Consider the following 27,663-nt stretch of genomic DNA (forward strand, 5'->3'; position numbering starts at 1 on the left):
GTATTATCCTGTACCCCTCCGAGGACTGTGCGTTTACAAGTGTGTGGCTTCCTAACCAGAGTTCCGTCCTGACCATGATGCTCTCAGAGATGGGAGTCACACCCCACGGAGACTGTCTGTCCAGGTCAGTTTGCAAAGGGAGAGCCCGAGAGGAAGCAGGAAGCAGGGAAGCCAGAAGTGAGCGAGGGCTGGTGGTGAGATGACCTAGAAAAGACTGTGTAAGTGGGGCCCAGGGCAGGGTTGATGCGGAGTCAGATGACAGATGACGGCCACTCTGAGTGCTTCTGCACCTCCCTCACGGAAGCCCCGAGGCTCTTGCACAGGCCAGAGCATCAGGCAGCAAGGCCGTGCACTTGTTAGCTGGGAAAGCTGTGCTCTGACTTGAAGCCTACCACTCTGAGAGAGGCTCTGCACACTGTAGTCCTTTAGCCGAAATGGAGTTCTGAGTCCTAAGGTCAAATGCTGAGGTCTGGCTGCTTTGCCAGGAAGCTCATCCTTATCAACAGTTGCCAAGGGTTGATCTGGGCATGGAGGCTGACGCCACATTAAGTATCCCGTTGGTGTGATTTCTCTCCATCCTGATGTGCAGTCCTCCAAGGCTGGCGGTCTAGCCCCATCTCACAGATGTGGAAATTGAGGGTCTACAAGAACCCATAATTTGCCCAAGGCCATATAAAAAGTGGCAGAGGTGAGAGTCAAAGTCAGGACTGCCTGAACACGATATCTAACGTGTGCTCAGAAGCTTGGCACTGAGGTGTCCTGAGTTCAAAGGCAGGGGCAGCTCTGCAGGGACATGATGTGTAATGGCCATGATAAAAGTCTCTGCCTTCGGGGGACTATGAGAATGACAGGATTATTTATGCAAGTTAGAAAGCATAGTGGGTATGGCTTTCTGTTCTCATCTTTCCAGGGCAAGGGGTAGACAAGCGGAAAACATCAGCTATGATCAGGACCATGTGGTGAGGTGAGCCACAGGCACCTTGTGCCTCTGTTTCCTGCTCCCTGCTGCAATGCATAGTTCCCCATTCTCTCGGCCACCAGAGTGCAAACCTCCAAGTCATGTTCCATTCCGAGTTTCGCTGCACTCAAGCATAATCTATCCTCAAGCCCCAGAGATGAAGTCACCTATTCTTCTCATGTCAGAGCAAACACTGCAGACGTGACTCAGCAGAGCCCACCTGAGCTACGGGTCAGATGGTCAATCCTCTGTCCCAAGCTCTGTGACCCTCACACAGTAGCTTCCCTACCCAGCTGTGGGGCTGAGCACTCGATCTGCATGAAGAGACTTGCTGCCACTCACCACTGTGAGCCCAGAGGCATTTGACACTCACCTGGTTAGGCCCTCTTGCTCCCAACCACGAGTGGGAAGGTGACACTTGGTCACTGAGCCTCCTCCTGGGGTTCGCCGTCCACACACCCTCTCCACCCTCAAATGCGGCTTTGGGAAGGTGCCACTGTCTTTTGAGCCTGGGCCTGAAGTCTGGCACTTCTCTGAGACTCCCCTTACCCTGCCTATCTTATTTCCATCTTATTTATTGACACAAACGAAACTAGTGGCATCCCTTATCCCCCAGCACAGATGAGAAAGTGAGGCTGGGATTCAGAGATCCCACAGCTAAGAAGCAGTGGCCTGGATACTTCAGAGTCAGTGCTCTTCCCATCGAGGCCTTCCCAGGCAGGCAGTGCCCTTGGCCTTCCCCTGGGGTGAACTGAACCGGCCCTCAGAGGGCCAGGTGGCAGTAGTCTTTGTGGCCGCCGGGCTCTGGGCCCAGGTGCTGCTTGGTATGTGCCAGGAACTAGGCCCTGTGCTGTCTTGGGGGACCTGTGACACACAGAAGTGTCTGTCCTCAGCATAATCAAAGGGCACAGATCTGTGCTGTGAACCTAATTTTGTGGAGAGGAAAAAGAAGGAAAGAAGAAAAACATGGGGGGGGGGAAGAAAGCCTTGTCTAATGACCATGGAACCCTTGGACCAAAGGGCAGGGCTGATATCACACAAAGTCTGTATCTGGCGAAGGTCATCTAGAATGCCACCACTGTCCTATTCATAGCCCTCTGAAGTGTGGCTCAATGGAGGAGAGGGGGCCTCAGTTCAGGAAAATGGATGGGGGTGGGCGGAGGGCTGTCAGTATGAGAGGGCACCTGATGCCCTGGTTCCCCGAACCTTCGAGATGAGCACATCCCGTGGTGAGCCGGCAGACACACACACAGAACGCCCCACCTGCCCAACCCTCCCATCTGCCCTGGGCCTTCGAGCTTCAATCTTGCAACTGTCAAAATGTGATTAACGATGCCAATCCCTAGCCCTGTCTAGAAGGTGAGATGAGTCCAGACGTCCAGCATGTGACATTTCCTGGGCGGACACTCAAGACGAAAAAGGACAGATGGATGAACACCAGAAGGCAAGGAGTCCAATGTACAGCTGCCTGGGGTGGGGGTGGGGCAAAGAAGTCAGGCAGGAGGGGTGCCAGGACCTGTGGTGACCACATGGTGGGAACCGTCCAGTGGAGCAGGGGTCCTGGAAGGAGCCTGGTGGTCTTAGTCAGGACTGCTCCACCTGGCTCTTGCTCTTGTGTGACGAGGACTCGGGAGCCACTGCAGCAGGACAGGGACTACAGTGCCACTGAGGTGCAGTAGGGCCTTGTGGGAGCATCTTCCTAAATGTGAAATAAGGGTTGGGGTCCTGAGTCTTTCTCATATCTCACCTGCCTGTGATGTCCAGCAACCACACCCTAGCATCCCAAACCCAGACAAGGCTCCCAGGCTTAAATTTAGATAGCAAGGGAGGGCACCATCATGCCGCCTCCTCCAGGAAGCCCACCTAGGAAGCAATGTGAGGATGAGCTTTTTAACCTACAGGTTAGTGGGTCAGAAAGCTCCCTGTCACCAGAAGGGTTCAATAGGGCAGGAGCAGGATAACCTCGTGCAGTCTCAGCAAGGAAAATGGGTCTGGGGAGGTTGAGCAAGAAGATTCTACGTGGGAATGATGACAACCATGGTAGGTTACACAGAGCATGTATTTAGCCACACTTCCCCTAGCCTCAAGTAGCAACTCCTCCTGGGGGTAGTGCTATTACAATCTCTATTTTTATTTATTTACTCATTTGGGGTTTGAACTCGGGGTCTCACTTTTGCTAAGCAGGTGTTCTACTGCTTGAACCACTCCACCGACCCTTTTTTTTGTGATGGGTTTTTTGAGATAGGGTCTCTCGAACTGCATGAACTGTGATCCTCCTGCTCTCTGCTCCTGAGGATTACTGATGTTGAGTCACCATCCGGCACAATCCCTATTTTATAGATGAGGAAACAGAGCACAGAAAGGTTAAGCAACTCCTTCAAGATCTGACGGCTAGGAAGTGACAGAACCAGTACTTTCATTGAACGAATCAGTGATTCAATGAGATGCATTACTGAAGTGCTGGAGCAGGAAAAGGTCAGACAAGGACACCGCTAAGGCTCTTTGCGAAAGCTAAGATCTCATGATTCTTTGATTCACGCTATCTAAGCGTGCAACCTCCGTAACTTATTAGGATTCCACAGCTGGGGGAAGAAGAGGAAAAACGCCAGACTCCATCCCAGGGGCGAGTTTGCAACCACACAGCCTTTTTCCATATTCCAAACTGGTTCCATGGCTGGCCCAGTGTTTGACAGTTGACATCGGACGAGATCAATTTCATGCATAAAATTCTGTAGTCCTCAGGGCTTGCATCCGTTCTGTGTCACAGACAGACAGAAAAACAGCAGCAGGCTCTAGGTTGGAGTCAATTCTCCAACCACTGGGAAAGGCGAAAGGCGTGTGTTTCTTTGAAAGCTCCTATTAGGTGTGCGCAGCGAGAACGACCTTGCTGCTGCTTCACCTCCCCTTCCTTTCAATTTCCTTTTTTGCCAAAACACTGAGTTTTTCAATTGAAGATTATGTTTTAGAAACAAGCAGCCTTGCACCTCACAAAGACAATCTTTTCAGCGGCAGCTCATGTGTCCTAAGCAACAGGCTTCATTCCTAGTCAGACTGTCCACCAGGTGGTGGGATTAACAGTTTTCCACTAACAGGAGCACACCTTCCTCTCCACTGTGAAGATGTTATTAAAAGGAATTTTTCAGCATCGCACAAGCGACTTTTATTCTTCGGTTCACTTGGAGCAGGTCACCCCATATGGTGCCTGTCCAGGGACGTGGAAAAGTTTACAGGCCTGGTCACAAACTTCAAGCTTAGTCCTGCTGCTGGATGGTCTCCAGCCTGGGAGGCTCGACCTGCGGGCAGCAGGGGCTCTCTGGATTCAGGGTATGCCGAGGCACCTAAAGGTGAGTGCAAATTCTGCAAAGGACGATCACAGTGAAAATCTCACAATCAAGAGAGCCCATAACAGGCCAAGGAAACCCACAGAGTCAGGCTAAGATAGTGAATCAGGAAGCCCGATGACCACAGCACTGGCCTTTCAAAGGGCCTCCTCCAACAAGGATGTTACAGGATCGGTCGATGGCCACTAGAGGACATGTGAACATGGCATGGACGGGACACATGTCAGGGGCTGTGATGGGGACAGATGTCCCATAGTGAGCCTACTAGAGCTCTCCTGTCCTCCCATCCCCATGATGGAGAGGTGTAAGGTGTAGACGTCCCTGAAAATTCCACAGCATGGTGTACACAGGTCTTGGGCTCTGGACAGTGCTCATGAATTCACTGCTACCCCTTTCTGGCTCTGGGACCCTTCTTCAGCCTCTTAACCTCTCAATGTCCTACTTCCACATCAGTAAAACAGGATTAGGAGAAAAGTATAAACACAAGCTTGCCTGTGAGGGACAGTGTCAGAGGGAGAAGAGCCTGTAAGTTAAAAAAGAGCTCCCGGCCAGGCCAAGGTGAGGTGTGGATGGGTGGATGGTGTGCCTGGGTGGACGGGGGAGCCCAGGAGACCCATTGTGCATGCATGCTCCACACTTAAACCTACATCAACTGAAATCATTTTCTTTGAAATCTTACTCAGGGTCCCCAGAGAGCAACAGTTCACCAGTTTACCTCGGCAAGTGAGATTTCCCTGTCCCCAAATAGTCTGCCTCTGAGCCTTGACTTTGACTCCATCTAACAGCTGACTCCTCCCCCTGGGGAGAAATGACTTTTATACAGACTACCTGAATGACAGGCAGAGTTATCCTTGCTGCTGCCACGGCAGGGCCCACAGGCAGTCACCTGGGTCTCATCGGCAGGATCTTGTAACCTTGCCTGGCCCCAGCCTCCCTGAGGTGACTGTGCTCAGTGACTCCCTGAGGCTTTGTTGGCTGCTGGCTACATCTGCTTCTGGTTGCAGTTCATCCGGGACAACTGCAGATGGCGCTGTGCGGCCATGTTGTCCTGGTCCCCTATTGGGGTATGCTGGGACAGTGATAAAGTTCGAATTCCACAAGCTGGACTTACATTTATGTTGCCACGGTCCTCAGTCTCTCAGCCAATGAGCATAGAGGGACTGGCCTGGAGGTGCTAGGAGAAGGCTGGTGGTTTCCAAGTCAGAGGCTGGCTCTGACAGGACAAGGGTGCTGAGCAGATCACCTGGCTGAGAGTCCTTCCTCATCTATGCAGGTCGGTGGGAAGGGTGAGGGCTCTGAAGCAAAGCTGAGGATGGCAGGCTGTTGACTGCATGGGTTTTTTTCCCTTCTCAAGAGCAGCCCATCAAATACAAAGAATTTCAGGTCCATAGAGGATCTGAGTGCTATGCAGAGGCTGTGTGACCTTGGCACATCACTTCCCCCCACCTCAGCATCTTTACCTGCAAAATGGGGAGGACCCACATCCAATATGGCCCTCAGAATAGCTGGGCTGGGGGCTGGAGAAGGTCCCAGCTGCAGAAGCTAATGGCAGTGGATGGTGCAGCTGGCTGCTTCAGAAGGTGTTTTAGGTTTCAGACCCTGGAAGCTCCATGCTGTTATGGCCCCAGTTACTTGGCCAACAAAGTCAGGAGACATATTTTGGGTGCTGGTCTAGTCTTCTAAGCAGCTAAGGAAAAAATTGTGTTTGGGGTCTTTTCCTTTTCTCTGCACTGAAGCTTTTATTTCTGAAAAGGTAAATGCCCAAGGAGATGGATTTCTTCCTTCTTGTGGAGTTGTTCTAGCCTTGCTGAGCATGAAACAATATTTTGGAGCTATGCCATCTTTTCTCAGTTAGGAGACGGCTAGCTTTGCTATGGTTGGGAATTTTGTTGTTGTTGTTGTTGGGGGTTTTTTTGGTTGGCTTTTCTCAAGAACTGTCTGCTAAGGAAATATGCATGAAGGGAATTTTGGGGCACTCTGGTCTATTAGTTCACTGTCGATTCAAATGGATTTTTGTTGTTACTTTTGTTTAATGTAGCAAAGTCTATTATAATGCTGTTTTGGGGTTTTGTTTTTTAACTTACTGTATCTAATGAAATTCAGAGAAGGTACTTTCTTTGCATATGCAAATGTGGATTTTCCTAAAGTCACTTACAATTCCCTTTTTAATTCTGCCAAATAACTTGGAACTAATGTCCTTTTGTTCTCAACTGTTCTGGACTATGGTTTTTAACTCTTATTTTAGATTCCCTTAAAGGTTTCAGACTCATACCTGGCTAGATAATTTTATGCATTTTAGACAAGAAAAAAATATACAGAGAGAATCAGAAGAAAATACTGAAAATGTCTCCAGTTTAATTGGAAGAAAGAAACTTTTAACATACAAATATTCCAATCATCATTGTTGTTACCGTTATTATTACTATTATTTTGGCAGCACTGGAGTTTGAACTCAGGGCTTCATGCTTCTAAGCAGGCACTTTACCACTTGAGACACTCCAAAAGCCCTTTCTTAGTGTTGAGTATTTTCAAGATAGGGTCTCGTGAACTGTTTGCCCTGGCTGGCTTTGAATGGTGGTCCTCCTGACCTTTGTCTCCTGAGTAGCTAGGATTACAGGCGAGTGCCATGGTGCCTAGCTCACCCTGAACTTGACCTTCTTCTCAGGAATAAAAACCAACACTTGCTAAGCAATAGTTATGCATCAGATCTCTGGTAAATTTTGTAATGGGTAAACTTGTTTATTTTTCATATCAACTGTATAAATCACATCTTCAGGACAAAAGAGGAGGAGGCACAGGAAAGTAATTTGATCACACAGGGTAAGTAATAAGCCTGGCACTGGAACCCAGGCAAGCCTGACATGGAGGCCCAACAACTTCCGGGACTGCTATGGTTTGGATGTGGTTCGAGTGTGTCCCCCAAGGTCCATGGTTTGGAAGTTTGGTCCCCAGAGGGTGATATCAAGAGGTGTTGGGACTGTAGAGAACAGCCAGGACTAGGTTAAGGTGGTGGAGTTGATCCTTCCACTCCTCATGGGCCAGACTGACAGGGGTTAGGGGCTCTCCCTGTGGCCTGTGTCAACTCCTACTGGGATGCTTTCCTGGTTCCTGAGCCCCTCCCTCCCTTTGCCTCTAAGCAAAGTACCTGCCCAGGTACTGAGCCATCGGTGGCTAATTTCCCTGCTTCTGTCTCTAGAGACAGACCCTTCCTTCAACTCTCCACTCACGTTTCCTGCTGGAACCCAGGGTGACAAGATGTTTTAAAAACTCAGCATTTCAGGGTACACACTAAATACTTTGTAAAAAGTAGACACTGCTCAAATTATTCTCAGTATGGCATCATTTTGTAGATTCCTCCCAACTCCTGGGGGACAGAGGTGGGTGCAACTTTACACTGCTGTTTCCTACTTAGGACAGGGAGAGTCAAGGAGGTTAGGTGATGTGTCCAAAGTCCCCAGCCAGGAGAGACAAAACGGGGTCAGGCCCAGGAGCTCTGAATTCCAAGTCAGAGGTTTTCCTGCTAGGCTGGCCCTCCTGAACTGGGAAATATGTTAGGACCACAGCCTTCCCACCAGTGTCCAGGACTCAGACCTCTACTCCAAGCCCCTTCAACTTGACCAAGCTCATTGCTTTCTGCTGTCCAGCCAGGCCACAGTGTTGCTCACAGAGATGCATCAGGCTCCTGTGTTGAGCACCCTCCCCATTTTCTCCCCATCCCTATTCCTGGTACTAGCACTTCAGGCAACTTCTCAGGTCTCTGTTCTAACTAAGTATTAGCTCTCTGTGGCCTGCTGTAAAGAGGAAGAGACTATAAAGGGTTTTATTGTATGCTGTATGTTTGGTTTTTTTTTTTTTGTGGTGGTAAGGTTTGAACTCAGGGCCTCATCCTTGTTAGGCAAGAGTTCTTACCACTTGAGTCCTGACCCCAGCCCTACTTTAAAGGTTTTCTATAACCCATAGGAGCAAGAAATGCAAGTAAGCCACTCCAAATGTGCCATGAGGCCTCCTCCTTTCAAGAGGTCACTAACAAGTCATTTTATCTTAAAACCAGCTGCTAATCCTAAGATTTTCCAGGAGCTTTCGGGAACTTTATGATTACACTCCTGTTTCACACAGGCTCTGTGCTGATGCCGTGTACCATCCATTTGCTCTGAAGAGTAGACTTAATTCAACTGAACCCTGAGAGGCTCTGAGTCTTCCATGCGTAACTCACCCCAGCATCCTCTCCGTTCATTCTCTCATGTCCCTTGCAGCCCAGGTAGGGCTGGTTCACAGCAGTCCCGCCTGGCACACCCCAGATAATCCAGCACTTGCCTCCTGGGCCGCCTGCCATGCCCTTCAACCCTACCCTCCCAAGCCAGATCTACTAATCTAAAGGGGAGATCACTACACAGGTATCAGACAAGAATTCAGAATAAGCATTGGGCTCCACGGTCAAAGCAAACCCAAAGGAGCACTCTCCTTCAGACATAAGCATCTGAGGACCACAACTCTTGCAGGCTTACACTGCAAGGGCCCTGCAGGCTGCTGGTGGCAACAGTCCCTCCCATGTACGCCAGCCAGAGATCAGGGTACAGTGAAGGACACTGGGGCCAAAGCATGAAGCCCCTAAACTTACCCTACATCCCTTGCTCTTCAGCACTTTACAGGACAGGCTATTATCTTGTTATCTTGCTTTTGTTTTTCTCATACTCGCAGGACAAGACACTTTTGAGATCTGTCCCATGCATTCAAGAAGATGCATGTGCTCAGTGCATACTAATTTGGTTAAAAGAAAACCCCAGGCTCCCGAGCTTTAGCTCCCAAAGACTCCTGTGGGATCCTCAAGGCAGAGCAGCCACTCTGTCCTGCACGTCCTCTCAGCACTTTCAGATTCCATATTAGTAGAAACCAAGCATAACTTTATCTTCCTTGCATCTCCCTAGGACACTGGACTTCTGGGATGGCAAGGGGACATGGACTTCCCCTATGTCTCCAGCATCCTGCAAGGTGCCTGTAACAAAATAGGTTCTCAATAAATACTGACTCAGCTGAGACCAAAACAATCCAACCACCAGGGCTGCAACCAAAGCAGTACAGCCCCAAACTTCCCAAGCACGTGTTGGTTTCCAATAAGAACACGGAGCCGTCAACAAAAGGAAAAACATGAGTTTGGAGAAGAAGGCACAAAGGGTTGACCTAGCAGCTCTGTCACCTACAGTCTTGGAGGTGTCCCCTCTGGGCCTTGTAGCTTTGCATTAGAGTGAAAGTACTAAACAAAATCTTTTCTAAGGTTGTTTTCAGCTTGTGAATAGGGAGGCCCTGGTGAGGTCACTCTGATTTCTAATTGTAATATGTTTTATTTGGGATTCCCACAGACATCTCAGGTTTCAGACCTCAGTGTCTGAAACATATGCCATCTCTCAAAAGCCAGTGTTGAGAAGTGCTGGAAAATGAGTTTGTCACAGGTTGGGGATGACACTGGTTCAGCACGTGCCTAGCATGTGCAAGGCCCTGGGCTAGATCACAGCACAGCAAAAATGTAAAATAGCATAATGACTTGGTCAAGTGAGGGAGGGAGGGAGGGAGGGAGGGAGGGAGGGAGGGAGGGAGGGGAAGTGCCTGTGGCACAGAGTAGTGGATGCCCAATCTCCCCGGGCAAGTTGGGATGCCAGGCCAGTTTCAAGGAGGAATCAAAGCAAACATGAAAGACACAGGGCTGTCTTCACAAAGAAAGGCTTTCCTGGACCCAAGGTGACTGTCAGCAGCGCTCCACGCCTCTCATTTGCAGAGTGAAACCGAGACCCAAGGCACAGAAGAGCATGAGTGCCAAATAGCGTGAGTTGAGCGTTGGCACTGGGACTCAGTGCTGGCTCTCTCAGGGGCCCACGACTGGTTTCCAGTGACCAAATTAGAGAAGGAAAGAGAGCTCAGATTCTCAGGTCCACCAGAGGGAAACCTGAAGTTTCCACATGAGTGACGGGACTGGACTCAGCTATATGTAACTTTTGTCCAGAATTCTTGGTGACCAAGCCATCTCCTCTATGGGTCCATGGACAGGGTGCACATATGCATACATGACTTGTGGAGCACTGCAGAGCACCGCACTTCCACGGTTTCACTTCCCTGCTTTCAGTTACTTGCAATCAACCAAAGTCCAAAAATAGTAAATGGAAAATTCTAGAAGGAAACAATTTATTATAAGTTTTAATTACCTTTTATTTCTGTGTATTATTCTAATTGTTCTATTTTATTACTGGGTATTGTCACTTCTTCCCGTGTCTAATTTAAAAGTTAACTTTATCACAGCTAGCTACACAGGGAGAAAACAGTGCCTGTGTATACAGAGTTCATACTATAAGAAGTCTCAGGCACCAAGGGGGGGGGTCTTGGGACATATTTGAGGGTAAAAAATTACTCTGTAGGGACAAGCTGACTGACAGGTTTTGTCTCTTGTTTGCTTTATGTGGTACGGGAGGGGCCTGGGGTGAGAATTAAGGCTGCCTGACCCTGTAAGGCAAAGCCCTGTCCAAATATAAACACTTTGAGTCAGCAATCTAACAGGCGCTGACTCCAGCAAGGTAAACAGGCCAGGGGGATCAAAAAGGAACCCATCCGGAGTTTTCTTCCTGAGAGAAGAGGCTGCTTGGTGGGAGGGGAGACAGATCCACCTGCCATGAAGTCCCCCTGTCGTCCTGAAGTGCAGGACCTGAGAGCACCCTTCCCTGTGAAGCCTACACAGGGATCCATTCCTATCAAACTCCCAATAACGTCCCTGGCAGACTAGGTGGGGGCCCAGACTTCAGGAAGAGAGCTGTTGAGCCCAGCACCTTTGGGGAGCAGACTGAGCCTGCATGTGGGACAAACTTCAGCTTGCTGCTGCATAGCTGGGAAGAGCGGGACCCACACCCCTAAAGAAACCTCCGCCACCACTTCTAGCCTCACTCTCGTTTCTCATCCCAGCTCTGAGTGGGATGCTTTGATCTGCAGCCAAGCAAGGTGAGGAGAAGTTCCTGCTCACTACTCAGCCCAGCCCAGGCCTTGCCAGGACATTACCAGGAACAGCAAAATGAAGGAGAGCAAAGGGCTTGTAGGACTCCAGAACCAGGGGAAAACGCCCTGTATTCATTCTTTCACTTCTTTATTCAGCAGCAGTTGTGTGACAGAAGTCCTTGTCTTCCAGACCTGAAGTCAGGGCGTGCTCTTGCATGCACAATATGAACATAACGTGTACACAGTCTGCATGTACACACGCTCACGGTTGCATAGAATATCTATTCTACAGGACACATTTTGCAGATAAGTGCAGTGGCCCCCTTTACAGATAGGGAAACAGACTCTGAGAGGGTAAATCTCGGGCTAACAGTTAGAAACAGGCAGATTGATAATGGAAAGGGAGGAGAACGCCCATCCTGCCCTCAGATTTGGGCAGGGGCAGAGGCTGAGAAAGGTGAACTCTGTCGGTCCTTTGAAATCAACGAGATTTCAGAAAATGGCCTGGCCCTGGTGTTTGGGGCAGGAAGGGGAGGTGCAGGAAGACGCAGGGAGCCCTGGGCTGAGGCCTCTGGCGGAGCCAAGCCGCGGTTTCCACAGCGGCCGGCAGGGGGCAGTACGCCATGCCTTTTCGAAAGCCTCCGGCGCGCAGAGGGCCAGCATCGCGGAAAGAAAACCAGGGGGCACCGCCCGCAGCTTCCAGGAACAAACCAGAAGTAGAACGCGGCTTGTAGTAGGTGCTCAAGGCACGTCTAGCAGCCGGACGGGCCAGAGCGACTACATGAATTTGAATTCAGCAGAATAAGTGGGAAGGGGAGAAGGGACGTCCCAGCCCGTACCAGCATTTTCTAACGTGAAGGCCTTTTCAGTGAACACAGCTAGCACCTACTATGTGCCAGGCGCGATGGCGACAACTGAACAACCTCATTCCCTGCCCGTGCCATTTTCCCGCTGGAAAGCCTCCTTCCCCTCCCCTCCCCTCAGCCGCAGGAAGGGGGTGGGCGCTCCGTTGTCTCCTTGGGGAACCATTTCAGCACAATTCGGTGGTGCGTGGGGACCTGCGAGAGCGATAAGCTGCGAGAGGAGAGGGGTCCAGGAAAACACTTGTGCAAGCCCGGCCGATGCCTGATACAGCGACGCGGAAAGCTTGTCCCTGCCTCAGAGTCATGGTTGTCCCTCTCTGCGGGACTCGCCGGGCCCCCAAGACGCAGTGACCCGCCCAGCCCCCACCCACCCGCACTCTTCAGAGCGCGCACGTGTCCCCTAGTCCAGCGCCACCAAGCCCCGCGCGTAGTATGCGCCGTCTGGGACCCTCGGGCAAGAGGAAGGAAAGACTAAAGACTCCGGGTTTCAGCCAACAAACAGTCCAACTGATCCCGACACTCTTTCCCGGAGACCTGGCCTCAAGGCAAGGCGCCCTCAGGCGAATCTGTGCCAAGCTGGGGCAGGCAGCCTCAACCCCCATCTCAAGTTCAGCCGCGATTCCTCCCGCAAGGTCAAGCTCAAACACTCACACAGAGAGAAAGGAGGAGCCGAAAGTTACGCCATGGTCCCGATTCCAAACTAGCTGTACTCTCACCAAGTGGCCTTGCCCCAGTTGTCACCGTTTCCGCCCCCACGCGCTCCTACAAGGGGCGGACCCTGCCCCGCGCAGGTCACACACGCTAGAGACGCAGACAACTTGCTAACTTTTGTCACATTATTTCTTGGCAGCTGCTACGCCTAACGGGGTTGGGGCGGACTCCGAGTTGCCAGTTGCTGCCAGCAACACCCCTGCCGTGTTCCCTTTGCCCACCCGAATCCCCCACTTCCCACCACGCCGCTTCCAGCTGCCAGGTCCCGGGCGCCAACTTCTCCCCCGGATCCTCAGCCGCACAGGCTTGGAGGCGTCCCGGGGGCCAACAGCCTCCTCGCGGGTCTGCGCCTGCTCCCAGCGGATTGGGAGACTCGATCCACACACAGTCCCACAACCTCCGGTCCCGATCGCCAGCTGCCTCTGTGCGCCGCGGCGGTGTCCCAAACCGAGACCTGGACAACGCTCCGGCGCGGAGAGCCGCCACAGGGTGGGGTCTCCTCCTATCTGCGTCCCGGGTCGGGGAGATCCTCCCCGGTGCCGGATGCAGTGTCACTAGGGCCGTTCCGGGGACCGCTGCCCCAGCCCGCTGTAGACTCCCGGCTGAGCTCCGGGCAGCTCCTCCAGTAAGCTCCTAAGATCCCGGAGCCCGAACCTCCTCCCAGACCTTCTTCTCTCTAAGACCCGGGTGGTCGCCGCGGCTAGAGAAGGGGTCCCTACTTGTCTCCTTCCCAGTTCCTGGGGTCTTCAGTCCCACTCCCACTCTCACACCCTTCTAGTCCCCTGCCCTCCCCTCTGTTCCCGGGTCCGGACAATCTCCCCCGCACTCGGAGAACACACTCGAAAACTGCCCGAACCCCAACTCGCGCGGGCGCAGTCACCCGCGCACCCCAGCTGCGTTGGGGTTCCACACGCACTCGCCACAGCTGGAGATACGCCGGAGTTTCCCGGCTTTGGGCATGGAGGGGTTTGGAGGAGTCTATAAGGGGGAGTCCCGAATACTCACCCTTGCCAGCTCACATCATCTCGTCCTCCTCTGTCGCCTCCTCTTCTTCCTCCTCTCTTTCCTCCCTCAGGTCTAGGGTCCTTTGTCTTTGCAAAGTGTCGAAACTGTCTGGCATAGTGGGTTCCGCCGGCGGAGGCTAGCGCCGGGGAAGCGGGAGGCGGGGTGAGGATGGGAGCGGTTTCGGAACACCTTCCCCCGGGTGTAACGGGAGTGGGAGGCGGAGCGATCGGGAGGGGCCCGGGCGCACCCGAGCCCTGCGGCCGCCTCCTCGGCGCGTGGCCCTCCCCTTCCTCCGCCCAGTGCCCGCCCTCCGGCGCCCCGGCTCCCCTCCGCCCCCCCCGCCCCCCCCCGCCGGCCTCGGCTCGGCTTTCCCCTGGCTCGGGGCTTCCTGCGAGCCCAATATAGCTCTGTCGAGCCACGTGGACCGCAGCAGGCCGGGCCGCGGAGATGCCGGTGGCTGCAGCGCGGGGACCGGGATCACCGCCTGGAGAGGGGCTCTGCGGGGACAGCTCCGCCAGTCCCTGCGCCCGGGCCGCGGGTCGCAAGCTAGCAAGGCTAGGGAAGAGCGGCGGGGCGGTTGGGAGCCCCTGGGGTACGTCCCGGCGAGCGCACGGAGAGGACGTGACGGTGCCCAGAAGAGCCCGAGTCTGGTGCGCGTTGGCGATAGGGGCCGATTCCCCTGCTGGCGACCCGGCAGAGCCACCTACTTCCTCTATGGGCGCGGGATTCGAGGTGGGATTTAGGGAGGGTGGGGGAGAAGCGTGGTGGGGCTAAAGGACTGGTGAAGATAGAGACCTGGCCCCGCGCGTCCCGGTTCGGAGCCGCAGAGCCCTCACCCCCTCCCTTCTCTCCTGGCCGCCGCAGGATTTTTCCTTCCTTATGCAGAGGCTGCAGCGCCGTCCAGAGCCGGGCGAAGGCTGGGGCTTTGGTTGGGGAGATTAGGTTTGTGGTTATTTTGCCCTCCTTCGTTTATAGGGTAGTGAGGGCGGTGGAGACTTACTTTGCTTAAATGGAATACTGTACACAGAATGTAAGAGCTGTTTGTAAAAAATCTGGTTTTGCAGCTCTTACCCCCTCACCGGGATCACCTCTTTTGCAACTTTTCAGTGGAATGTTAAGAGGGAAGATGCAAAGCGCGCCTAGGGTGCCATTGCTTCCTCCAGCTCCCTGAGCTCCTGGAGAGAGAGAGCAGCTTCTCAGAGTAGCTGAGCCGCGGAGCCTTCACTCATCAGAGGGGATGCTGTAGTGTAGGGATTCCTCCCAGGTGGAGTCCTACCATCCACTCCGTGGATGCCTCATCTTGGGCTAGTTTCTCTGACCCTTAGCTGCCCTACCTCTGCACCTCGCTGTCCCCCTGCGAAAAGCGGCCTAATTGCAGTGTCTATTTGATAAGGTTGTTGAGAGCATGATGGGAATTCACGCACGCAGAACCCTTGGAACTGTGTTTAGCGTTTACTGAGTGCTCAATCTAGCTAGCTGTGGAGGTCAAAGACTTTTCTAGCACTAGGTTCATGCGGGCTAGATGGTCTGCCTAGAGGATGGCGGAGGAAGTGTTGGGGAATACCCAGACGTGGGAGAGAAGAGAGATATTAAGAGAACAGTGAGAGAGAGACTGATTTAAAAGGGCGAAGGATAGGAGACAGAAGGAGAAAATTGGCCATCCCAAAGAGAAGGGAAAGAGGAATAGAAACATGCAGCTACACTTGTCATGAAAACAAAAAAAGAGGCCAAAATAAATCTTAAAGCTCATGGAAATGGGAGTGCCCAGCTGTTAATTCCAGCAAACCGAGGGTAATGTAGGAAGATCCCACATGCAAGGCCAGCCTGGGCTATGTACCAAAACCCTGTCTCAAAAAGGATAAGGATAGGCAAGCCCTCTCCAAGGGTCCCTAAGAGAGGCCCTGGGGCCTGTCCTGCAACCTGCCTGTTCCCTGCCAGAGGAGTTTGAGAGATTGGGGGTTTCCGAGGTCTGAGCATTTACCCTGGTCCCATGCTGGTTTGGGTTCCCATGCTAGCGAAGGTGTGGGCCCCTTGTCTTGCCTGAAAGAACCTGTGGGCTTTGCTCTTTCTGAGACTCTGGGTCATTCTTGGCTGTGTGGGAGGAGGAGGGCAGAGAGTTCCAGGAACATCACCCACATTCTGCAGCTAGCAGCATGTCTTCCAACAGCATCTAGCATGGACCACTTGGATTCTTAGGCTTGGAGGTGACTCAGAGCATCACCCAGGTGACTCATCATCAGAAACATCTCAAGTGGTCTCCCTACTGGCTTCACGGGGGACAAAGGCCATAGATGTTAGTGATTGTGTACCTGCTGGCCTTAATTTAACCAGACTTGCTGAGAATGGCAGGTGCTTCGATCTACTCCCTGCTGACTGCAGTCCCTGTCTCCCTGCTGGTTACATGGTAGATGCTCAGCAAAGAGCTACTGGCTGACTTAATAAAAGAAGTGTTGTGTACTGCAAGGATCAGATGAAAGAATGTATGTATAGGGAAGCACTTTGGGAAATGGAATTGGTATACCAATATAACACTATGCTACTATATCCTGGTAGACTCTGGAGAGAGGTTCAGATTAAGCAAATGAGTAGCTCCAGGCCATCCAGCTGTTCCACTTGGCAGCCAGGAACCCAAAGCAACTCAGTTTCCACCCATCCTTGGTGTTGGCAGATCCCTGGGTGACTCCACAATGAGGTGGATGTTTGTATTCAGTGACACTGTGGTGAAGCATGATGAATTGTCCCCTTACCCAGGTACAAATGCACAACAAATGCCTCTTGTTCTGACCTCTGGAGAACCCAGGCAAGGCCTTTTTTGCCCATCCACTTCCTTTCTGTTATAACACATTTCTTCTTCTTGGTAAGAAGCAACTCTCTCCCTGTCAATTTCTTTTTTTTTTTTTTTAGGTTGTGACATTGCATGCAAGCAGTGTCTCCTGATACTCTGGACCACTTCCAGGAGCTAGAGAAACGGGACTGTGTGCCAGAGGTGTATGCCTGCATTCCTCTTTGTCACCCTGAGTGTGTTTCCCGACATGCCCTGCCAGAGTACAATTGGAAATAGTCGTTACTAGGAGTGCCTGCACAGCAGGTCCCCAGGGGGCCCTGACATGAATTTAATGCTCACTGCCACCTCCTGTGTGTTCAGAGCACCAGCAAAGCTGTCAGTAATGATGGTTAAGGGAATTGATTGGGCCCTTTCCCTGCCCCCTTTCTTGGCACATCAGAGTAGAGACACTAATGGGTCTGATACCATTTGAGCAACTGTGCAGAAAAGAAGAGGCTGCCTGAAAAGCGAGAGCACACAAGGAAGGGGTGATGATAGGTAAGACACCTAAAAAACTAGCTAGCATTTGTTGCCCTTAACGCAGAGAAACTAAAGCAGATACCTTAAAGCAACTGAGGCCAATAGGAAAAGGGGAACAGGTACTAGAGAAAAGGTTAGATCAAAAAGAATTAACCTAGAAGGTAACACACATGCACAGGAAATCAATGTGAGTCAATGCCCTGTATAGCTATCCTTACCTCAACCAGCAAAAACCCTTGTTCCTTCCTATTATTGTTTATACTCTCTCTACAACAAAATTAGAAATAAGGGCAAAATAGTTTCTGCTGGGTATTGGGGGGGAGAGGGAGGGGGTGGAGTGGGTGGTAAGGGAGGGGGTGGGGGCAGGGGGGAGAAATGAACCAAGCCTTGTATGCACATATGAATAATAAAAGAAAAATGAAAAAAAAAAAGAAGAGGCTGCCTGACTTGTCAGATGAGTGCAGAGGTGATGCACTCTGCATGCTTGTATTTTATCCAGGTCTGAGGGCTGTGACCTCAAGTTTTCTCCGAAAAAAGGGGGTGAACAAGGGAGTGAACATAGGGACATGCAGACGAACTAAACCTGGGAAGTGGAAAGGAGAGACTGCCCACATGTTTCTCTCTTGTCTTTTCTTCCCCTCTTCTCCCCGCTTCCTCCCTGCATGCAGGCTTTCTCTGTTAAATCCTGGGATAGCCCCTAAATTTTTCTGCATGCTTGTGGCCCCAGCCCCTCTACGTCACTCACAGCAGATACTGAAAGAATCCTTTTAGCTTCACTTCCCCCTCTTTTTTTTCAAAAAATTTGATATTGACATAATTATAGCTTTATAGGAAGTTTCAATAATGACCCGCCCAGGGATGACGTATCACTACAGAACAGTATCAAAACTACCAAGTTAACGTTAGAACACTTCTGTTAACTAGCAGTTAACATCTTTAACGTCTATATACTTTTAAATGCTTTTATTAGTATGCAACAGTTATAGAGGGTGTTTCATTCTGACATTTCCATATATACATGCATCGTACCCCGGGTTGGTCCTCCCCCCAGGGAAGTGCTCTTCCCCCACTTCCCTTCTTAAAATGACTTAAGGTTTCAGTGTTACTTATGCATGTATGTGAAGAAAGTACCTCAACCGTATTTGCCCTCCTTTCCCCTCTGCATTACCCCTCCCCTCCCAGTATCCTCCTCTTAGCATGGCCGTTCTACCTTCCTGTCATTCATTGTATAAATGTTGGTTCATTGTTCAGTGGGATTTGCCTTAGTATTTTACCTGGAAATGTATTGTACTCTAGTCGGTCTAACCCCTCTGTTACTCCTCCTTATCCGTTTCCCCTACTCCGTATCATTCAACAGTTTTCAGTGCATTTCACTGTGTCTTGTTCCTAGACAGATGTGATGTATTTCAATATTACTCACTTTCTAGCATTCTCTTCTTTTCCTTCTCCCTTAGTCTAACAGTCTCATTTTTTAGAAACATGTGTGTGTATGATAATACTTGTATTTGTATTTGGATCTATCTTTCATACATGAGGGAAAACATCCACCTTTCATCTTTCTGAACCTGGCTTTCTTCACTTCCCCCTCTTGAACCACCCCATACTTTAGTTTTTCCAGGAGAGGAATCTGGTTGGCAGGCCTCATTCACAGGGTCATGGGTGAACAGCCCAACCTGAATAGGCTTCCCAGGCAGCACCACTGGGTGAGCATGGGGAAGGAGGCCCCTCCAGTAGATACTGCATTGGAGGACCTGTAAGCCCCACCCCAATCTCCTGAGCATCTTGGAGGTATTTGGGTTAGCAGAACCACTCAGCATCCCCATAGAATTTATACTCCCTATCTATATTAGACCCTATACCCACACCAAGCCAGCTCCTTAGCTCAGTTACTCACGTCCACCCTAATGTCTTTGCCAGAAATTGGCTCTAGAATGAGATTTTATCCCAGTCTGAACCACCAAGATAAGAAGACAAAAGATGCTTGAGTGTTCTAGGGAAAATGTTCTGAACAGTGCACTCTGGGTTGGATGTGTACCCCCATGGTAGAGCACTTAAGTCCTGGAAAGCTCATTTCCAGTTGAACACGAACAAAGAAATAATGAGGATTGAACCCAGGGCCTCACACACACATGCTAGGCAAGTGCTGTTCCACTTAGCCACACTCCAGCCTGAGAACAGACTCAGAGTGGGAGACATCTTGTGCATATGAGGAAAGTTGAGCTGAAGACAAGTTGCTGAGTTGGGTGGGGTTTAACTGTTTAATTACCTTCTCCAATGGCCCACAGGATAAAGGTTCAGGTACCAGGGTGGAAGTATTTGAAATGCTCTTAAAAAGGGAGTTGGGACCCAATGCATCCAACTCTGGTTAGAGATGTGACTATGCTCCTACATGGGGCTCCAGCACTGTGTTGCCATATTCCACTCACCATAAGTAAACCAATGGAGCCCCCTGATCTTGGGGCTAAATTAATCTCTCTTCACTTCATAAGTAGCCCATGGTCAGGTATTTTGTTGCAGTAATGCAAAGCAGACTAATACTCAGTAGATCCAGAGTCATCATGCAATACCTACCTCCACACTTTCTGCTGCATAAGTCAATAAAAATCTTTTAAGTCACTTCATGTCATGATTCTGTTACTTGCAGCTAAGCACTTGATAACTTCGTTAATACTCCTGGCAGATCCTATGTTGGGAGGCATACCAGCCCAGAAAGTCTGTTAAATTACATGTTGTTATGATCTTGGGACACAATGTGCACCTACATCTTGCTGGGTTGCAGAAAACTTCAGTGCAGCCGTCATAGGACTCCCCACCCCAAAGTGTACAAACGTCCCAAGGGCTCATGCAGGGCCCTTATGAGGGAGCCTGCTTCTGCAGCTTCTCACTGTCTTGGGCTACAGGATCCATAAGGGACCATGACTTTGAAGTATCCTTGTCATAGCGTCCAGCCTTTACAGTTGGAGATGCTTCCTGGGCTGCCATAACAAATTCCCACAAACTGGGTGGCCAAAAACAGCAGAAATTCATTCTCTCAGATCTAGACGTAGATGGAGTTGGTTTCTTTTAGAGGGTCTGAGAGAGAGACCCTCATGCCTCTTTCCCAGCTCCTGGTGGCTACTGGCGTTACTTGACATGCCTTGGCTTATGAGCCCATTCTGCATATTTTCCCATAGCTCAGTGCATGCATGAGGTGTCAATGACACCTCCATTCATTGAATTTAGGATGTGTCCAAGTCAGTATGGCCTCATTTAATTAAATTTGCAAAAACCCTATTTCCAAATAAGATGACATTCTGAGGCTTCCATGAGTCATAAATTTGGTAAGAACATTATTTTAACTCACTATGTCAAGTACCCCAGGCTCCTTGACTAGTCCCCTTTAAGTTACTGCCTGGCTGGTAGCTTCCACTCTCCATAGCAATCAGCTCATGTTCACCCTTGGACATTTTACTAGTCTTTTCTTTCAACTGTTCTCAGAAGTAGACTCTTGGTCCCTTTTCCCATACAAATGGGTTCCACTTCAATTTCCAAGAAGCCAACTCATCAGCAACTTCTACTGTCCCTTAGGCAGCAATCCCCAGGCAAGGGCTTGCTGCAGGCTTGAGATGGGAATATGTGGGAGACAAAGCCTACAAATGATCATTTAAACAAAATGTCCTGTATACTATACCCCTGCTTTGCTCTCATAGGTCAACAGAACATTCGTCATGCCTTCTAGAAAGCTCACCATTGGGCTTAGCATTTAGACCACTGGTTCCTTGGAAGACTCCACTTCCTTTTCCCCAACATCTCTCCCTCCTAAGTCTTTGAGATAGAGTGGGAGGGCTGTTGGTGTGTGAAGCCCAAACTATTGTCCTGTTTGCAACCTCATCCATTCCACTTCCAAAATTCTGATGTCTCTCTTAGACTCTAGTATTGCCTCAGACCTTTCTAACTACTTGCTTATAAGTTATATTTCCCACTTAGATGTATAGCTCCTGGAAAAGAGGTACAATTCTTCCTCACTTTCATCATTCAGCAAAAATTTATTGAGCATTAACTAACGTGACAGGTACTGCCCTAAGTGCTGGGGACATAGGGGTGGCATGACAGTTCCCATCCTCAGAGAGTCCATGGCTGACAGGGGCCAGTCCATTTCACCCTCCTGGGCAATACCATGCTGCAGTAATGGGGGTAGGGCTACTGCTCATCGATCTGAGGCTTCTGAGGCACTTTCTCAGGCTGTCATTGTGAGCAAGGCACGCATAGGATAGGCTTGGTGTGCCTCCTAATCATACTGTTGAAAGTTCTTGGTGAGTTTTCAAGGATGGTTGTTGGCAATGGTGACATGTTCAGATGGTTTCAGTCATCTAAGAGGTGCCAGGGGTTTGACCTAAGGAGGTGGCCCAGGAGGAAGCCTAGAAAGAGGTAGCTTCGTTTCCAAAGCACTGAAGGAACTGGACCACATGCAGTGCTGGTGGAGGAAGAGCCCTTATTTCTGCTTTCCAAAAGGGCACATAGAGGCATTGCTACTCACACGGTCCCCAATATCCATCTCCTACTTCTTTCTTGCAACAGAATCATGTTTTTGTTATAGTTTTTAACACATGTACTATCTGGAGAGGTCACGGCCATTTTTTATGGCAAACCAGCATGAGAACGATGAGGCTAAAAAGACCTTGATCCTTAAACAGTGCAATCAGTGCCATCAGTCTACCTCAAGTCTCCTGTTGGGTGGGCAAAAATACACAATGATGCCCCAGGAGTTGACCTTAGCTTCAGGTCCTCCCAGTAGTGGTGGGTCAGAGACAAGCCACCCTGCTGCTTCTCTCCAGATCCAGGAGCCACAGAACCAGTGATCACAATGGAACGCTGTCCTTTACCTCTAAGGGTGTGTGGGGGGAGGTATGGAGGTTGTTAGAAGAGAAGGGTAACTAGAATCAGCTGCAGCTGTTTGTTTGGCAAAAAACTGGCATGCAACTCACAAAAACAGTGCTCATCCCTTCTCTTTCTTCCTGGGAGGTGCCATGTTTTGGAGACTGCCACCGTCACTCCAGTGTCACGGTTGTGCTTGGATTGCAATAACAGAAAACCTCAGTGTATTTTCGCTCACAGAACAGGAGACCCTGAAAAACAATGATGGCACTGATCCCACTGCTCAAAAACAGCCTTAGGGCTCATGACTGTTCTCAGTGATTGCTGTGGAATGAGGACTCACAAACAGAACTCTCCTTAGGTGACATCCCAGGGCAGCAGTCTTTTGCTGTGATCCAAGCAGAAGGACCTCACCTGACTGAATCTCCAACTGACTCCTGGGATCAGAGTCCTCACAGATCTGCTTCCCCAATGTTAATGTGCACACGAATGATTTCGGGAGGTTTATTGTGGATTGAAACCTCTGTGCCCTCCCCCAGAGATAGCCATGGGGCCATGGGGCAATGGACTCTGTCTTTCTAAACAAGTCCCACCTGTGATATGTGACATGGTATCTGAGGTGGAGCCGATTGACTTAGGGAGGGTGATTTTCTTGTTTGTACAATTAGAAGATTAAAGTCGAGCAGTGCCTTCTAACTCTGTCCAGATTGGATACTACTGATTTGACAAATGGTGATTGAATGTTTGCTGTGTGCCAAACACTGGGTGGCTTGGTGGGGGAGGGTTGCACAGAGTAGACGCTGGGTAATGTGACCTGGAGTGGGGCAGGGATTACAGACCAAAGGTCAGTGATCCTTATGATAGGGGCTTCGGGAGAACACAGGGTGTTGTCAGCAGGATGAGAGGGGAGGAGAACAGAGGTGGCTCAACAAGTGTGCACAAGCACATTGTGTGTGTGTGCTTGTACATCCACTCTGGGGACAAACTGTTCTTAGGATAGAAATCGCTAGCTTAGATGATTCCTAAGTAACTTTGCAACCAGAAACCTTTGTTGTGTGATGTTGCCTCTGAATAAAATCAAAACACACAGATTGAAATTACTGGATTTGAAATCTGTCTGAGACCTCAAGGTTAATACTTTGATTTTTGAAAAGAAATTACAAGGTGCTCCAGGGACAGAAAATGGTCTATATTGTGGTTGGATGGCTTTTAAGAAACAGCACCTTAGCCAGGGAGACTGAGGAGGCAGGAGACTGAAGACTAGCCCTGCTAGCTGCAGGAAGTCAGAGCAGAGGCTGGGCTCTGGCGGGTGTGCCTATGGGACCCCTGGAGTTCTCCGCATGGGGTGAGGGATTTACACCTCAGCATTAACGTTTCATCTGTAACGTGGACATCATGGGACTGACCTCTCAGAAATGTGTATTTTTTTAATCTTGGTTTTGGTGGTACTGGGGCTTAAACTCAGGTCTTTGTGTTTGCTCGGCAGGTGCTCTGTCACTGGAACTACACACCCAGCCCTTCAGAGTCATTTTAAGAGAAAGATTATACAGTAAAAGTTACAGGCTCAGTGCCAGCTACTTGCTATGCATTCAATAAATGATGGCCATTACTAATTTAAGTAATATTTCTTATTCACATCGTGCTTGTCAACATATTGGCAAAGGTTTTATGAAGGCGAATGGAAAGTTCTGTAGTCTGAGGCTTGTCGAATATCAGGGCTGTGCTGCTCCATTTCCATCTCCCTGGGGAAGAAGGCCTGCCATTCCGTTTTAGAGCTCCTGCCTCTGGTGGTGGCCTTGACATTTGGAGTTTGCCTCCTCCCTTTTTTTTTTCTTTACAAAGGAGAGTAAGTTATTTTTTTCCCAGTTGAAGCCAAGCATAAATATTGAAACTTGGGATGTAAGATTTTCAGGTTTAAAAAGAATGAAGATGACATGTGTGTATGTTGTTAAAAAAAAAAAAAGAGTCCCTGAAATAATCTGGGTTTTTTGTTTATTTGTTTGTTTTTGCATTTTTATAGGTGAACATTCCTGGAGACTAAGCCTGCAGCGCTTTTGTTTTTCTTTGGTGATAGTCAAGACAGTACACAGAGTGCACTGGTAAGGGCCACCTCTGTCACATCATGATATGTGGCATGGAGGTGAGTGACCAAGGGCAGGAGTCTTGGCCTCAACTTGCTTGTCTCTAGAATGGGACTAGAGATGGGTCAGCCTTCTCAGGCAGCTGGAAAGTTTCAATGAAGTGACTGGGCAATGGGCCAGGTGCATAAGTGTAATCCATCGTTACTATTTACGTGTGTATCAATTACCAAGTACTTTGGTGTTGACTTACATATTTGGAACTGCAAACTCATATAAAATTTAAATGATGTTAGCTTCTTGCTTTTTATGACCTGTGTTAAGTGAATCTGGAGGTTAAATCTCCCTTGAAGTTGTGTTGGAAGCTATGGCTTCAGTTTGAAGTGATATCCTGCCACTAGCTGAGGTGTCAATTTGGTAAAACCATTTACAAATCTTTGGGTGACTTGGAACTGTGTCTGTGGCTGAATAGGAGGAGAAGTCTGAGTTCTATCACACCAGAAATTGGCTGACTGATGAAGAATCCTGGGGCAAGGCTGAGGGTTCAGAATTCTGTGAATGCAAATTAGGTGATAGTTTCTCTTGCCTTTGGAACTGCATTTGCTTGTAGAAAACTAAAAATAACAGCTTAATGGTGTAAAGTTCATTCTTCATTTTCCATATCCTAAGAGCAAGGTTGGTATGGCATTTTACAGTGTCAGGAACCCAGGCTTCATCCACATTGTTTTCCACATAGTAAATAATAGAAAAACACAGTCCATCCCCACATGCATCTCACAATACAGTTTGGTTGCTCCAGATCCAGCTATCAAATCTTTATTTCAGGCATTCAGAAAGAGACAAGTGTGCCCTTTACCTTTTAGGACATTTCCTACAGATCTCCACAACCTTTCCTCAGACTACTTTTAATTCCTTAGCTTTGAGAGATGCTGAATAAAGGTATACTATTTACTCTGGGATCCTGGGTGCTAAGGGGAAGAGATGTTTGGGGACAATTAGTGAGTGCTGCAAGGTAAAGGAGTTAAATCACTAAACATAGATCAAGGTCAAGAGTGCAAAACCCAGACTCATCTATGAAATGTTTCTTATTGCCATGGCGACTAGAAAACAGACAGAAGATGTCCAACTGTGATGAAGGAAAAATTGTCCTTGTCCCTTAGACTCTGACCTCTGGCCAGAAATCTTAGGCTGTTAAGTACAAAGCGTAGCATAGGACTTCCCATGCTGTTAAATACATCTCATTTATTCTAGCATTAGTTCCCGTCCACACTGGAAAAGTTTGGGGTTATAGAGAGAGAAAAGTCAGTCTTAGAAAGGCATGGGTGAAGGGAAGCCTGGGTTTGGTGTTTGACTACCACAGTACCCTAAAAAAATGGTTTTCATGTTTAAGAGAGATTAGTCCTATAATGATATTTTTAAATGTAACTGAGTAGTCACTTAATTTAGACTTCATTTTTTGGGGGGATGTGTTACTGGGGATTGAACTCGAGGCCTCATACTTGCTAGGCAGGTGCTCTACCACTTGAGCCACTCCACCAGCCCTTTTTGTGTTGAGTGTTTTTGAGATAGAGTAAGCTATTTGCCAGGGGCTGCATTCTAACCTCCTGATTTCTGCTCCCTGAGTAGCTAGGATTACAGGCATGAGCCACCAGCACCTGGCTTAGACTTCATTTTTCACTGAGAAATTTAAAGAAAACGTTCCCAAACTTACCATTTCAATTGTTTAAAAGGGCCTGCGTTTGTGAGTTTTCTTACTGCTTATTTCTGTAAGTACTATGTAAACACAGGGTGGGGGGAGGGAAACAAATTTATGAGTTTGTTACCCAAACTCTTCCTTTTAAAGTGGTTTGGGTTTATTGCAACATTGAACAAGAGGCCCCTTAAAATTTATGATTAAAATATAGTCCATGTTTACATGGATGTACAAGTTGAATCCAAAGACTCAAGGAAAACTGGATTTTTAAAAATTTTCATAGTCACACACTTTATCAATCTTAAATACCTTTTTATATGCCTGAGAGCTGTCTTCTTAGATAATAGTATTTTTTTTTAATTCACAATGACATATTTGTCTTTATTTTGTTTATTCATATACAGAATTAGAATTAGAGGATGCTAGGGATCATTTTGAGTCTTAGCAAGGTCATCGTTTGTTTCTCTGTGCTGTACGCTGAATCCTTGTTTTGGGAAATGACCTCCCCATTCCAAGTAGTCTGTCAGGGGCCTCCCGTGCTTTGGTGGCAGGCTGGTGGTGGCCTCAGTGGGTCCTGTCGCACCTGCAGCTTCCTGGAAGTAACAGCTTCACTTCCTTCCTATATCTCTGGCCTGGCCTACCTGCTTCCTGGTTTTAGTCTCGTACTCAGAAGCCAGAGTGTGTTCAAACCAAGCTCTGCTACTTGCTAGCTGTATGGCCTTACTCTGAATTTCAGTGTAATTTATTACTGGTCCTGACCAGTATTCTCATATGAGGAAGACAGACTGAATCCCTGAATTTTTCTGTCAGGGGAATGAAGTGACATCTTTCCCCTGAATTCCTTTGCCCTCCTTTTGAGCTTCCCCTCCTTCTGCTCCTGTTGACTAAAGCATTCTGGCTATAGCAGGCTCAGGGGAAAAGCAAAAGGCCTGGGCGGGCAGCTGAACTCAAGCCCTGCTTTCTTTGCCTTCTATACAGTGGCTGGAGATCACCTTCATGTCTCAGGCCACCAGGTGACCTGGCTCTAGCCTGCCCCCCCACCCAAGCTTCCTTACATTAGAGTCCCTTCTTGGTTGCTGTGCTTCCATCCCCTTCTCAGTAATTCTGTCATATCGTGACAGGAGCATGAGTACGTGCACAGGAATCTCTTGTGAACACTGGGAAACGCACTCATAAATTTACAAGATAGGAAGGAAGGAGGTGGTAGCACACCTCTGTAATGCCAGCTACTCTAGAGATAGAGGGAGGGAGATCACAAGTTCAAAGCCAGCCTCGACAAAGTTTGGGAGACCTGTCTGTTTGAAAAATAGCTACATCCTGCTTACCCCATGTTCCCTTACACTGCTGTGACTTTGTGCATTTCCTTCCCTCCCTGTCCCTGTGTCTTGTTGGCAAGGGGCCTTGGCTCCAGCCCCAGCTAGCACACTGCTTTGCTGGAAAACGGTCCTTGAACACTGTCCCTACTGCCCCCTGAACCTTCCCCAACACAGATCCCATGCCCAGAATATTGGCTGAACTTGGCTTCTCCAGGTGACACTGTCAATGTTTTGTTTTAGTTTTTTGTTGTCGATTTTGGTTTTTGGGGTACTGAGAATTGAGCTTTGGCCCTCCCACTTGCTAGACAAGCACTCTACCACTTGAGCCACATCCCCAGTTCTTTTGCTTTTAGTTTTTCAGATAAGTCTCCTGTTTTTGCCCAAGCTGGCCTCAGACCAGGATCCTCCTACCTCTGCCTTCTGAGTAGCTGGGATTACAGGCCTGAAACACCACACTTGGCCCTCTGTCTCTCCACGAGGGCAAAAACTCTTCCTATTCTACTGATGGCTCCCTAGTGCCAACACAAGTGACTTAGAAGATGCCCAGATAAGCACAATTTAAGTAGGA

General features: G+C 49.2%; 1 protein-coding gene across 6 annotated transcripts in view; it reads right to left on the reverse strand.

Moving 5' to 3' along the window:
• St3gal1 (ST3 beta-galactoside alpha-2,3-sialyltransferase 1) overlaps window positions 1-14,062 on the reverse strand; it is a 90,217-nt gene extending 76,155 nt beyond the window's left edge. For 5 of the 6 annotated variants that reach the window (XM_074069267.1, XM_074069265.1, XM_020174460.2 and 2 more), the window contains exon 1: window positions 13,851-14,062. The gene's annotated coding sequence lies outside the window, so the exon portion shown is untranslated. Of the gene's footprint in view, window positions 1-12,785; window positions 13,052-13,850 lie in introns of those variants that run through there. The other variant, XM_020174461.2, reaches the window with a different exon arrangement.
• Window positions 14,063-27,663: the final 13,601 nt, after the last annotated feature.

The sequence above is a fragment of the Castor canadensis genome, chromosome 3, assembly GCF_047511655.1.
Source record: "Castor canadensis chromosome 3, mCasCan1.hap1v2, whole genome shotgun sequence".
Taxonomy (NCBI): Eukaryota; Metazoa; Chordata; class Mammalia; order Rodentia; family Castoridae; genus Castor; species Castor canadensis.